This window comes from Mirounga angustirostris, unplaced genomic scaffold, assembly GCF_029215605.1.
Source record: "Mirounga angustirostris isolate CCGP_5_RB_7025 unplaced genomic scaffold, mMirAng1.0.hap1 SCAF_1, whole genome shotgun sequence".
NCBI classification, from domain to species: Eukaryota; Metazoa; Chordata; class Mammalia; order Carnivora; family Phocidae; genus Mirounga; species Mirounga angustirostris.
Window position 1 is genome coordinate 83,586,255 of NW_026991709.1, and position 13,697 is coordinate 83,599,951.

Consider the following 13,697-nt stretch of genomic DNA (forward strand, 5'->3'; position numbering starts at 1 on the left):
GTGGACAATGTAATCACTAGGACAATTCTTAATACAAAGAAAGTGGAAACATGAGTCTGAAGAGGGGAAATATCAAAGGTACTCTTTATCGAGAGTGAAACTTTGAAATCCATCTATTTAAAATTAATCACTATTCTTTTAGTTAAGCTGTTGTCATCTCTAACTTTTCCTGAGTAGAAAATAATCTACACTTCCAACTAAGTTATTCATGGTCCAATTTGTTCTCAGAATACTATAATAGGCTTTGTGAAGATAAGTTTTATAATAGGGGTTTAACATAGTGAGAAGCCAAGACACAGAGGCCTTCAAACACAAAGAGTATCTATGTGTATAAATTGCTCATCCCCTCCCCCTCTTCTTCCCCTCCCCCTTGTCCCCTCTCCCAAAAGGACACTCACCCCTACTTAAAATCTAGTTTTTACAAAGGATTCAGATGAAATGCCAGCTCAACAACTTCACAGTATAATTGGTTTAGCTACTGCAGTGTTGCTTGGGAGCTATTTTCAACAGTGTTGGGGAAAGAGGGAAACTTCAAGTAAAGCACCCCCAGAAGAAGGAATGCTGGGAAGGGTTTTAGGAAAGAGAAACGTTCAAAATCTTCCCTCTTGGCAGCTCCGTCTTGCTTGATGACCACATTTACATACTGAGTTCACAGGCTAGAACTCTCAAAGAGAACTCTACTTTCCTGGAGAAAATAAAACTTTCAGGGTGGCATCCTGGAAAAAAAAAAAAAAAAAAGGAGGAAAAAGAAAGAATCACTGATGATTTATATACATTATTTTTTTTTTCTAGCTTTTGGTATCTTAAACTGTTGAAAATACAGAGTTAATTCAGAGACACTATGAATTTATTGGTTTTTCCCCTTTTGTGCTTTAAGAGCTAAACTTCCATATTTATAATTTTTAATCTCATTTGGATCCAAATAGGTATATTGGCTCTTTGTTTTACAAAGTGACAAGGTACTTGGCCTGCGGTGCAGGTGTGTCTTCATTCTAAGGTTCCTAATTTTCCCATTTTAAACATATCAAGACACACACACACACGTAATTTAGTATTTAAAATCCGAGAAACTCTCTATTAATGTATTTTAATAACTAGCTTCTCTTTCTGTATATGTTACATCTCTGCTGTGCCTATTTCATTGCAAGTCAGGCTATCTTATTTGCATATTTGTAACAAAGTATATAAAAGGAGAAAGATGTCTGGTTTGAGGGTTTATATTCAAAACTTTCCTTAGATTAAGAAAATCCTACAAATCACATAAAAATTATGTAACAAATATCTATTTTAAATTTTTCTTTACAAAGAAAGATTTCTTAAGTTGCTTTTTAATGTGCTTTTAACGATTTCTAGCACTCACACCTCCTTACTTGCTTTCCAAACTGTTTACACTGTCCCCAATAACACTCAGCAGAAAGCTGTCATTCCTGGCTAAATCCTTACTTAGCGTGGATGCTATGCTTCCGTGAGACAGGGTCAGGGGGTCAAAATAGATTTTGGAGGCCACCTGGAGAGTCCAGGCCATGAACTGACTCAAAAAATTTATATCAGAGCCGGAATAGTCCACCTCCCAGGGTCAGATCTGGCCTGACACTCCAACTACAGGCTGGGGCATGCTAGACGGAGCTCCGAGAGAGGCCAGAGTGGTTGACCCTGCTAGCTGACCTCTTCAAACTTCAGGAGAATTTTTTTGGCAGTTACCACGGTGACTGGGTACTCTAAAAGCTTATCCTTCTTACTGAAAGGAGGAAAAAAAATTAGGAAAAAATATGTTAAAACCTACCTTGCAGAGATGCCTCTCACAGTTAAAGTTTAAAAAAAAAATCGAGGGAGTTCTAAATTGTGTATGCCTTTGATATTAATTTCTACTGCTGTCCTTAAGAAATTGGAATTCCTAAGGTCTTTCAAGCTGCAAAATTCACATTTGGAATAGATACTGCCTTTTTTTTTTTTCCTTTCCAATAGCTGACAATTTGAATAATGTATTAAAATACTTTTTAAACAACGTAATTTACTTGGAATATCTAATAACTCTCCGCTTTTCTTTGAGAATAATCAGCTTTGAAATAAGACCCATCATAAATGCTAATCTATTAGGGAAAAAAATACTGTAACTAAATAATCATTTTTGCCTCAAAAATAAACTCAATATATTTTTTTCCTGAAAGAAAAGTGTCCATTTTTGCTTAACTTGAAATAGTAAAATTAGAAGAAAAGCAAGGGGCTATTATTATTATTATATATTCTATCTTTTACCAAGTGACTTGTGTACATGAAAAACAACATCGCAAAAATAATTTACTATAACAAAAGAATACAGGGAGGAAAAAATGCAATGTGTACTTTATTTTAGAGCCATGCACATTAAAGCTAAAAAAGCCATAGCATATTCGTCCACGTTAATATCAAATGCTAACTTGTCCTAAAGCTCCACAACAATAGAAAGACTTATAAATTAAAATTTAATTCCCCATGGGGTAAACCTATACACATTTTAAGACTTTACTAGTTGCTTTTTGGTAACAGACTGTAATACAAAATACTTTAGAATGGCTCCTCTATGTGACTTGAAATGAGACGAGAATTGTAATAACTTGGATAATACTCTTCGATCATAATAATACTTGCTTTTAAAAATACCTGTGTACTATACAATGATTTTTTGTAAAGCAAAACCAATGACTCTTAGTGTTGCTGCTGCTCTGGCCCTCCCTTAATTTTCCCATCTACCTTGTACATGACTGAGGTCCTAGATGCCTTGAAAGGGCTTTCTCCAGCATCTGGGTGCTGGGGGTGTGTGTGTGTGTGTGTGTGTGTGTGAGCATGAGCGTGCACAAATGAAGCAAGGGTGAGCGGGAGAGTGGATTTGCATTTTAAAAAGCAGTGGCTATATAACAAAACAATGTCTTTGGCCTAAATATTATTTCTTATCTTGACTCTAAGCCAAGAAAAAGAAATGATGAATTATAGAAATGTAGTAACTGACACTCCAAAAATGAATACTGAGTCACTTCAAATTTCAGAGGTATGTTCTAACCTAATCTTGAATGTTCATTTTGCTGTGACCTATTTTCCCCATTCTGTAATCACCACTAAATTCTTAGAACAGACTGGACATAAAGGCAAGGATCTGTTAATTAATCTTAATTTTTAAGAAACAAAATATAATTCAGGATATAATTTCCTTTCTTGCCTTGTTCTCAAAACAGCTAGTAAAAGGGCAGATCAGAGACTATTTTGATGAGGTGATTTTGCCATGTGATCCAATTGCACTTTGCTAAAACACAGGTCTTTCAACTAGATGGCGTGGTTCTTGCCATCGCAAAGTGGGCAACCAGGTTGGTGAGTCACCACAACTGTGGTACCAGCTCATTCTCTATGATGAGCTCAAACTGTCCTTCCCAGTTGGGAACTCTTGGCAAGCTTCCCTAAAGACCCGGAGGCTGGCAAAGTATGAGGAACTCTCCAACAGGAAATGAGGTCCTCCTCAGGTTTTGAAAAGAGCTGATAGAAAGTCTTAAAATGAGGCAAGCCAGACCAGAATCTCCTAAACCACAAGCCTTATCTTGGGCGAAACATTATTTCTAAGCTGGATCTGAAAAGGAAAAGAAGTTTAAGTGTAACACAATGGTTCATTTGTATGCGAGAAAACAATGCCAAGTCTCTTAGCTTGATTTCCTCTAGTCAAATTTAGGATCTTTTAGGAAAAAAACAAAAATCATTTGTCAATCTTCTGTATAAACTTTTACTGAAAAGATGATGAAATAGCTAGTTTATTCAGTAACTCATAGACCTGGATCTTTTCTTAGGTTGAAAGTTCACAAGTGTGTTACAGGACTACAGAATCTAGGGGCTAAGAGGGTCCTAAGAGATGACCTAGTCCTAGCTTTTTACTTTCTATATGTGAAATCTGAAGCCCCAAACCACGAACTGCCGTGCATACCAACTGTTAGTTACATGCCTAAACTGGGACCTAGATCCTACTTGGCATGTCCAGCCTAGTGTGGCCCCTTCACAGCGGAAAAGAATATTGTTAGTCCACACCAACAGACATATTCAAAGCCTCGAGGATACAGTTACTCTGAGACCATGGTATAGAATGATTGTAAAACTCATTCACGTTGCACTTTCAGGAAACAACTTTAGATATCACGTGAGCAGAAATTCTACAAAATCAGGTAGTAAAGCAATAAAATAATACGTGTTATAGGAAGCTTCAAAGTTGTTAGGGACTCCTGTCTGATGGTAACAAGGGCATGTGGTTAATATTATTTCTCCAGCTAATTGTTTTTATTGATTTGTTATGGCTAGTAAGCACTGATTGATTTTCTTTGAATTGGTACAGAGCTCCACTCTGCCAGGTCTGTAATTAAAGACCAAGAAGCAGGGCTTTGGGTATCAGCCTATCTAGGTTTCCAGTGGTATGAAAGAATCTGTCCAAAAAATCACAGACTGTATAAGATACCCTGGCTGCCAGTCTGGAAAGGGCTTAATCTGGTCTTTCTTTAACGTTTCTCTAATTTACTTCAGTTTTAACTTGTATCTATTAGGATCAGTAGATCCTGAAAATTAAATAAATAGAAGCCTATAGGAAAATGTGGAATTCATTGCTGATACCCCAAACTGCCACTTTGTAGCTGCATCCAGTTGTAACACTTATTCTCCATATCATGTATTTTCAGCACTGCCCCCGAATTCTCCTGTTAACTTGTCATGGCATTTGTGAGATCATGATTTAATTCTGAGAATTTGGCTCCAGGCCCCAGAGGAAAAAAGAGCAAGGGATAAAAATTTAAGGGGAGGAGAAAAAGTACCAGGTATGCTGAGGAGCCAATGGTTTCATAGGAAAGAAAGCTGGTATTTAGGAAGATGGTCATACGTGATTAAGAGGTGAAGGCAATAGGAGTCAGGTACTTCACTCCCACCTAGAATTTCAAAGAAATGCTGTATTCTTTCCATCCATTCCAATGGGGGGCATCTTTGGTACTAATCGCAGGGAACGAAAAACACTACTCTGAGGTTGGGTCTGAACAATGTTTGTTTGGCAACTCTCAGTCAAAGCTCCAGAAGAAGCTCAGCCACCCCACTTTGCCCGTGCGCATCTATTGTTCTGTTTCTCAAAACACTTTAGAAAGCCTCCTCTTGACCCAGAAGCTGACTTCTCCACCCAAAGGAGAAAGAGCTGTTAAAGGAAGCTTTTTGACAGAAGGGAACTTGCTGATATAGAAATATTTTTCTTTTTGGAATCAAGGCTGAGACGCCAGCGAGCTGAGCGGGCAGAAGAAAGTCAGTGAGGAGTTGGAAGATTAAAGAGTGAGAACTTTCCACTTGGTTCTGAGCTCCACCCCCAGGACCAGACTGGCTGTGCTCCAGGGGCAATGTGGATGACAAAAATGCTAGTTGCCTTCCCCAGCTTCTTAACCTGCCTTTACACTTTCCCAGAACTGTTCCTTCCATCCAAGTGGGCACAGCAGTCCAGCCCGGACACGATGCCCTGAACTGCTCCTGGGAGCGGGCTCTGAAGCAACTTTGACCAGGGCCTGCCTGCTCCCAGGACGGGGCCATGTGAAAAAAGCCCTACTCTTTTGGCATCTTTCATAGGCTCCTTGGGAAATTGTTAAAGACAGAAATTTTGAAATTGAATTTTAATGATTATCAGCAAAGAGGGGTGAGGCAGCTGCTTCATCTGCAGGACAGCCCAGCCCCTTGGTCACCACACCCTCCAGGCCAGCAAGAGGAAGGGAAAAGGAAGGGCATGAAGGTGAAAGTTTCCACTTTCCGAATAAGGGCCCTGGCCCTGGGCATTTGAATCATCCGCATCCACAAATACAAAAGAAATGGCAAACAAAACAAAACAAAAAATGGTAACTTCAGGTCTCAGTCCCAGGTTGCTCACCTGAACCGTGGGCCCAACAACAGAGTCCTTGGGGGAGGGGGGTGAGGGACATTTTTGTGAAGGAACTCGCGAGAAGGGCAAAGTTTTATAGGAGGTGAAACCAGTTTCTCCCCTAGATCTTCATGGCTCATGTGCTGGGAGGGACTGGAGTCAGACGAATGTTCCTTTTTCCCTCTTCTACCTGCCATTTCTCAGTGAGAAGCAGGCTATGGGAAAATGCGCTTCCACCACCAGTTTCCTAATCCGCAAACTCCAGTGCCTGAGAGTGAAACTTCACGAAAAGTTATTGCCAGCGACAAATTTGGGCTGACAAATTGTCAATAATCACGCCTTCAAACTGCTGGATGGCTTTCAGGCTATAAAGAAGCAGATGCACGGAGGTGGCGGGGTGGGGGGGCAGGATGCCGGAACCACCCAGTGCATACTTTTCCAGGTTTGTCCCCCCCACCAGGCCATGCTCTGCCCCCCAACAAGCGAATGCGTCTGTTCGGTTCAGGACTGCAGGGCGCCTACCAGTCGGCTCTAGCCCTTGCTCTCTTTCTTCCTGTTGCTCACACAGGCTGCTCCCGGGGAAACCTCTCTCTACCCTTTCCTCCAATTAACCCTTCTGGGTGCGTGTGTCTGTGGTCTCAAGCGCCCTTGATTTACAGTCGTGTTACCCGAGTTTTCTTTTGTTTGAAATGCTGGGCCCGCAGGACCTTGGCATGTGTTGGACGTCTAGTTACTTCTGCATGCCTGTCTATATCCTGAGACAGAGAAAATTATTAGGAATTGATGCTCAAGATAAATAATAGTGATGTTTTTATCTGTGGATGCATTGGAAGAATGAGTGCATATTAATTCATTTCAGAACTTAAGAGAGATCTGAAAAAGATCTTTCAAAGTGCTTATATGTTATCACCTCTATAAACATCACCCCACCCAACACAGACACACATTCACAAAAGCACCCTTTGATTTTTTTTTTTTTTTAACATTCTGGACTCTGTGTTTTAAATTTGGAAGCAACTTTAAACACATACATTGATCTAAACATGACTTTCTATGTAAGATATGATTTCTTGTGAGGTTTACAAATCCAGTTACCTAATCATAAGATTTCAGATTAAATTATCAGTCACAGCCCTCCTAGAAGGTTGATTTAGCTACAAAAGTTTGGGTTCACAATTTAATTCACTCTTCTTTCTCCAACTTGAGTTTAAATTTCTTCTATTAAACACAACACAGCACTTGAATTAAGGGTCTTCTTGTTAAACTGGGGGCTTTTCTCATTTCCCTGAACTCCATAAATGAACTGCATTGTCATATAATCGATAGGAAAAACTCAGCTGTCACAGGTCCTACGCAACCCCTCACCACAGAAATAACACGATCTGGCATTTCTGAGTTTGAAAAATGTGCTATTTGGATGACATGAGACCAAAACTACTACCCAGACAGCATAAATGTCATAGTCTCTATGAATGGCTGAGGACCGATTTGCTGAGACCAAGGAGATATGAGAATAGGCTTCTCTGCTGGTTAGAGACCAAGTGCTCCCTTTTTTCTTCCACCAAGAGGAAGTCTGAGTATTGGGATCTAGGACTTGAGGCTATTTTTAAGTTCATCTAAGTTTGTTTGCTCTTCTAGCGTTTATAACAGAATTTCAAACTAGGTGTTTTTCTCCCCAAACCTATAAGCAATTCAGATTTGGATTTTGGAGTTAAAATCTGAAACTAAATGTCCAACAGTTTCAAAACCTATCCTTTGAAGTCCTGGATCCTTCCCATCAATGTGATCAGGAGTTCTGCAGTATATAAATCCTTCGGCTCAAAAGTAACTGAATAGCATCTGAAATTAAGTAGCAGGAGCCCATAAATCTCTGGCAAGATGTTTCTCTGCCTCAGCGTCACTGTATTTTGCTGTACTCCCAGGCTTCTCTACAATCTGCCACCTACAAATGCTGCCATGAAGAAGACATAATCCTTCCTTATCTGTATCGGCTCCCTTTAACTATGATCTACTACTCTGGACTTTTAACTCAATGACTTGTTTCATCTTGGGTTTTTGGGTTTTTTTAAGTGGTACTGGGCAGCCTTACTGTGGAATCTATCCCACTTGGTAGGTTAGATTATGTGATAAACATGTTAATTTATCTCGGGAAGAACCTTGCTGGGAAGCCTCATGAACGTGGCATACTACAAATCATTTACACGTAAGGTGAAAGGTATTCTGACTCATGAATTTGCTCTGTCAGCAAGCTGATGTAGTAAATATTAGTTATACCCATCTATATGAAAAAAAGTACTAGAGGGGATCAAACAGCAGCAAGCTAGGTGAGACAAATTCAGTTTACAATGTCAAAGCATAGGTACGCAAAACTTCTCTTTTGTAAAACTAAAGCTGTGGGAGCCTGCATTTCCCACATCTACCATCACTAAGATCTTTGGGATCAACTAAGAAACACCACTTCTAATTAGTTCACTTGTCATCAGAGAACCGCTGCATCCAGCCAGGTATTTTGCTCCTATTCAACCCTAGAAGAAAACGGGACAACATGTGCTATTATAAAAAGCTCAGCATTCAGTGCCAACATTTCAAATTGGCCTCATTTTACAAGATCTCAGAAGCCCCCAACTCATTCAGACTATGCCTTGGCAACCTTGCTCTAGCCCCAAACAGGACTGTAACACAGTTGAGTTTATCCATTATCATAGTTCACAGGCTTCTCCATAGCTGCGAGTTGACATTTGGAACTCGTGTCACGCAGAAGAGGTGAAAACCCCTCTAGGAACCAAGTCACTGATTTCCAAAGTAAATGCCATAGGTGGGTGGGAGGAGGAGGTAGCAGGGGACAGGGAAGGAAAGAACTAGGTACGGGATAACCAGGCTGTGAGTGACCTAGCTGATGTCCACCAAAGGCAGGTAACTGATGAAAAGAGTTCTCTTCTGGGATACTCGAGTGTCTGAATTTACCTTATTATAATTACGGGAAATGACTGATTTCATCCCACTCCTATACACTACACCGAAGAGTCTTATTTATTTATTTATTTTAGAAATATGGCACATTAAACTATCTAGTCCTTGATTCCCAAGACATAAACCACGTGAGGTCAATATCACAAACTGGAGAATTTGCCTCAATTCTTAATCACACAATGCAGAGATATGATACACTGGATACGGGAGCTGTACTGGACAACCCCAGCGTATTGGTTCTAAAATTCTAGGTTGTTCATTTCTGTCTATACTTGCATACCCCCCCAAAAAAAAACAACACCCACAGGAAATATTTCTTTCCCTTACTCTCTGCAATCTAAACTTAAGAGTACACAAACCATGAGCTGGAGGTAACTGCTTATTTGCAGTGCTATTTATGAAACACTTATCTTTTTTTTTTCCTCCCCAGGCACCCACCCCAAGGGACTGAGCAGTGCACTCTGCTGCTACCCAGCTAGGTCTGAGAGAAAAGGGGGGGGGGTGCTGCGAGCACATCTTTGCCACGGCAGCGCTCTTGCCACGAGCACCTGCTTTCTCACCAGTTCACCAAGCTCCCTCTCAGGCTTCATTTCACAAACATTCTGGGTCTCCATTTATCTGTTAAAATGGCCCAGGGTGTTTGCCAGGAGTATTGTGCCACCATCGCTGGCACATTTTGTCTGTCATTACACAAAGCATTCTAAAAAGCTATTTCCAACCCTGAAAATATACTCTTACTACAGAAGTCATTACATTAGCATAACAAGCACCAAGTTCCAAGATGGTAATTTGGTTATAGATCCAAAATCCTTCCTGTTCCATCAGCTAGATGTCCAGGGATGCTGTGACCCTGTTGCCACCACAGTCTGGGTCAGTGGACCCCCCCCAACCCCCCCCCCCCCCCCCCCCCGCCTTGAAGGAAGTTCTGTTGGGGTGAACAGTTTGTCCTTGGGAACTCAGACTAGGATGGAAGTTTCAAGTTTCACCTGCCCCCGTTGGGACATTTCTTAAAGAACCAAGATACCTCTCTCTCTCTGTCTGTCTCTCTCTCTCTCTTTTTTTCCCCCCCTCTTTCGGTACCCTTCTTTGACGGAGAAAGTATGTCTTAAATGATATTCTTCCACAGGTGTCTCATTGGACATAGACAGATCTCAGGATTTCACTTGTAGGCAATACACTTTTTGGTTCTTTTGTTGGGGGTGGGGTTTGGGAAATTTGACCTCAGCCTGCCCGCCTGGCCAGTTGTGGGGGTGCAGATGAGCTGCCACTCTGCTGAGGCCCGGATGGTGGTGGTGGTGGTAAGGGTCAGCAGGGTTGAGATGTATTCAAATGTTAATTTACACCTGAAAAGACTGGCAGTCACCCACATGGGGGGTGACTGGAGTTTCTCAGGAATCCTGGCCTTAAGTGTTTCCTTGGGAAAGATGAAAGTTGAAATGGAGGAGAAATGAGGCCTAAAAGTTATGGAGCAGCAAGAAGGGAGGGAGCAGGGACAGCCTTGATGAGTTAAAGGAAGTTTATGTAGCCACCAGTTATAAATCTATTTTCAACGTTCCCTTTCCAGTGTAGTTTTAAGGTACAACAGAGGGGTGGTAATTTCCTCTTTCCTACATATTTGGAGATTGCCTATTGAATCCAAAAATATTTATGTGGAAATAAGAAGGAGGAATTAGCCTTATATTTTTTTTTCTGCCATTGGGATGGGTTTCCTTGTTTTGCATAGTCCTTCTGTTTAACAACTGCTACCTACCCTGCTTAGTGGACTCCCGAAGTACCTTAGGAGTAACTAAGAAAGAAAAACCTTCTACATTCCAACACTGCCTCTAACCTCAAATATAGTAAAGGGTTCATTCAAGACCCCAGGACCACACTGAGGCATTAATTAGGCTGATGAAATCCATCGAAATGTATGAATTCAGCATAATCAAGTTTCTACCGCAGACTATCGTTAAGGAATACGTGAGCAGCTGGGAGAATAGAAAGTACTGTTAGAGTTAAGTCATGCATGTAATTGAGTATATTTAACATAACCATTTTAATGATCAGTGATTAAAAGTGCATCTTACTTAAATGGTATATCCTCTGCAATTTGTTCATATCAACTCGATAATATTTTCAAAAGGAAAAAGTAGGGATACAAATTTCTAAACAAGATCTTTTTTGAGTTTGTGGGGGGAAGCAGGAAAGCGAACTGAAAGGGGGAAAAAAAGCAGCTTTTGCGTGCAAACAGCTCCACCAGTGTGATATAAATTAATCACTGTTTTAGGCATCTCTGGGCTCAGTTCAAAGTATTGGGAATATATAACAAGTGATTTTCTTTCATTCCCTTGAAAAGAATGTATTTCATTAAAGATGCTTTCTTAGTCCAACAAGATTATTTTTGAAATCTCAAATCCTGCTGATTTTAAGAGCTTTTCTTAGGAACCTGGGAAGTTCACCTTTCGGATTCTTCTTCCAACCTGTAGGGTTGGCTTATCTTAGTGGAATTTGCCTTTGTGAAGACAGCACTGGGAAGAAGAGAGACAGCCTCACAAGGAAAGAGATGTGCCCCCCCCCCCCCAACCCCGGCCGGCCGCCGCCGGACCTGGCAGTCTAGGGCCGTAGCCAGAAGCCCTCACAGGGAAATTAGCTGTTCAGATCAGCTAGGGGCCTGACCAAAAGCCCACGCGTTTAGAGGCAGACTCGGCTGTGCTCTATTCACATGGACCTGGCCAGATAAATGAAGTCATTGTGGAGCCGTGCATAAGCCAGCCCAACTCTTTTTGTTGTGGTTTCTCAGCTTTTGTGAGCAAAACACGCAAATCCCGATTATCCAGGAAAGAAGAGGTGGATCCAGATCTACAGGTAGAAGTATGTAATCCCACAATATCTACACATCTATGCAGGCATTACAAAAGTGAGAGTTTAAGAGGAGGATGCAGTTGGCCCAGTTCCCAAAAGTTGCCACACGGGGCTCTTTTTATCTCCTTTCACCCCTGCCCCCATCCTACAGAGAGACCAACCTATTCCCCCACTCAAAATAGGGTTTGAAGAATGGCACATCTTGAATGTCTGGGCGTTGCACCGTAACTTTTACCAACCGGAGAGCGAGAAAGGAAGGCACAACCGCACAGAAGTATATTGGAACATACTATCTGCCTGTTGCCAACAAGACAAAAATATTTTAAGGGGAAATTCATTTTGAAGCCTTCCTTTCACCCAGAAGCATGTCTTCCTTGGCTTGGAGGGACAGCTCTTGGGAAATCAAGTCTCTCAAGGAGCTCTTCCGCACCCAATGTATAGTCTCTAAATATAGTGGAATAGTCATGCCAGGGGTAGTCAGTGCAAGAGAATCTGCAGTCTTGAAAGCATCTTTTTCTTCTGGCTATGGTGGCACTTAAATGATAATGCGAGCAATGGAGCTAGGAGATTTATATCTTTTGGAAAGTAGGGCGAGCCAGATGGTAATAGCGTCATTAACACACAAACTTGGGATGTGCAAGTGAAGCTTGAAATTGGGAAAGAGATCGGGAGAACAAAGGGGGCTGCTGTTGAAAGGCTACCCCTCTCCTGCCGGCCAAAGCTAAGAGCCTCTTGGTGCTGGGGTCTGCTCCTGCCTGGAGCTGGATAATAAACGACAGCTCTCCCCCTCCCCTGTTGTGACTTAGAAAACACGGAGAAAACTTTTGCAATAGGCAAATGTGGCACTTATTTATGTGTAACCCTTTGTAGTCTGAAGTGGCAGGAATGGGTCTTTAATTCAACTGCACTCCCACCCTCCACCCCCTACCCTAGTTTGATAAGCTCTTGCAATTGTTGACATTTATTTTATGAAATCAAAGTGCCGCTTGTTGCACGTTTCAGACAAAAATTCCTTTTCCTCCCCCTATGTAAGCATTCTAAGTAAATATTAAAGGTTGAACAGCACCACCTTTTTCATTTTGGTGATGGGGGTTGGTGCGGAGGTGTTGGGGGGGGGTAAACTCTGGAGTTTTACTTTGGAAAGTCTTAATGTTTAAGTTAAACTCCCACTTGTCCGAACAGATGTAACTCAGAGAGAACAGAGAAGGCATTAAGACAAGATTAACAATGGCATTAATAGTAATAATGCATGTTTATAATAAACACCCACACAAACATTTATAAACAGGCAGGGCAGTTTGGAACTAAAGAAAACAAAATTAATATCTTCGTTCTCCTTTCTATTAACTCAATGTATATATGCGTGTATATATCATATATATGATATATATCTCTGGCTTCTGGGAAGACAGCAAAAGTAACGGTCATTAAGTATTGAATGGCTTGAGTGATGCCTGTTAGCGACTAAAAGTTGACGATGGCTAAACTAAAATCGAACGTTTTTCTTTTTCTTCTTAAAAAAAAAAAAAATACTAGAGCTCTTTAAAAGCCCGGAGGACTTACCCTCAAGGCATTATTCAGAGAAAAACTGAGACTGGCCGTTCGTCACAGGCAATTGTAAAGGGTTTCAAAGGGCCGATCAAACGATCGCCAGAGTAATCTACATTCAAGTCCGGATGATGGTGTTACGGCACACACCTGCGGGGTGTTTGCTGTCCGTGCCCCTCGCCGAGCTACAAATCATCATTAAAGCGAGCTGCTTAAGCTTCTTCCCAGCATCTAGACAAGAGTTACTTGGGACAGTTCACTTTGATATTGCTACAGCTCGCAATTGACAAGCAAGCTATTTTGGAGCTCGAGCCCGAGCCCACACCCTAGTGAGCGCGGCGAAGTCAGGAGGGTGGCATGGTGGCGATGGGGGGAGGTGAGCAATTGTAAAAGTCTGTTTCTCCAATTTCCTGAGCAGAATCACCACAAGAATGTATAGGAATCCAGGTTA

The 13,697-nt window shown here is 41.4% G+C and overlaps 1 long non-coding RNA gene across 1 annotated transcript in view; it reads right to left on the reverse strand.

The window, feature by feature from the left end:
- Window positions 1-474: 474 nt before the first annotated feature.
- The window catches only part of LOC129045373 (uncharacterized), a 716,354-nt gene continuing 703,131 nt past the window's right edge, over window positions 475-13,697 (reverse strand). Inside the window, exon 12 of the long non-coding RNA XR_010409492.1 lies at window positions 475-716. This is a non-coding gene — a long non-coding RNA (uncharacterized LOC129045373). The remainder of the gene's footprint in view (window positions 717-13,697) is intronic.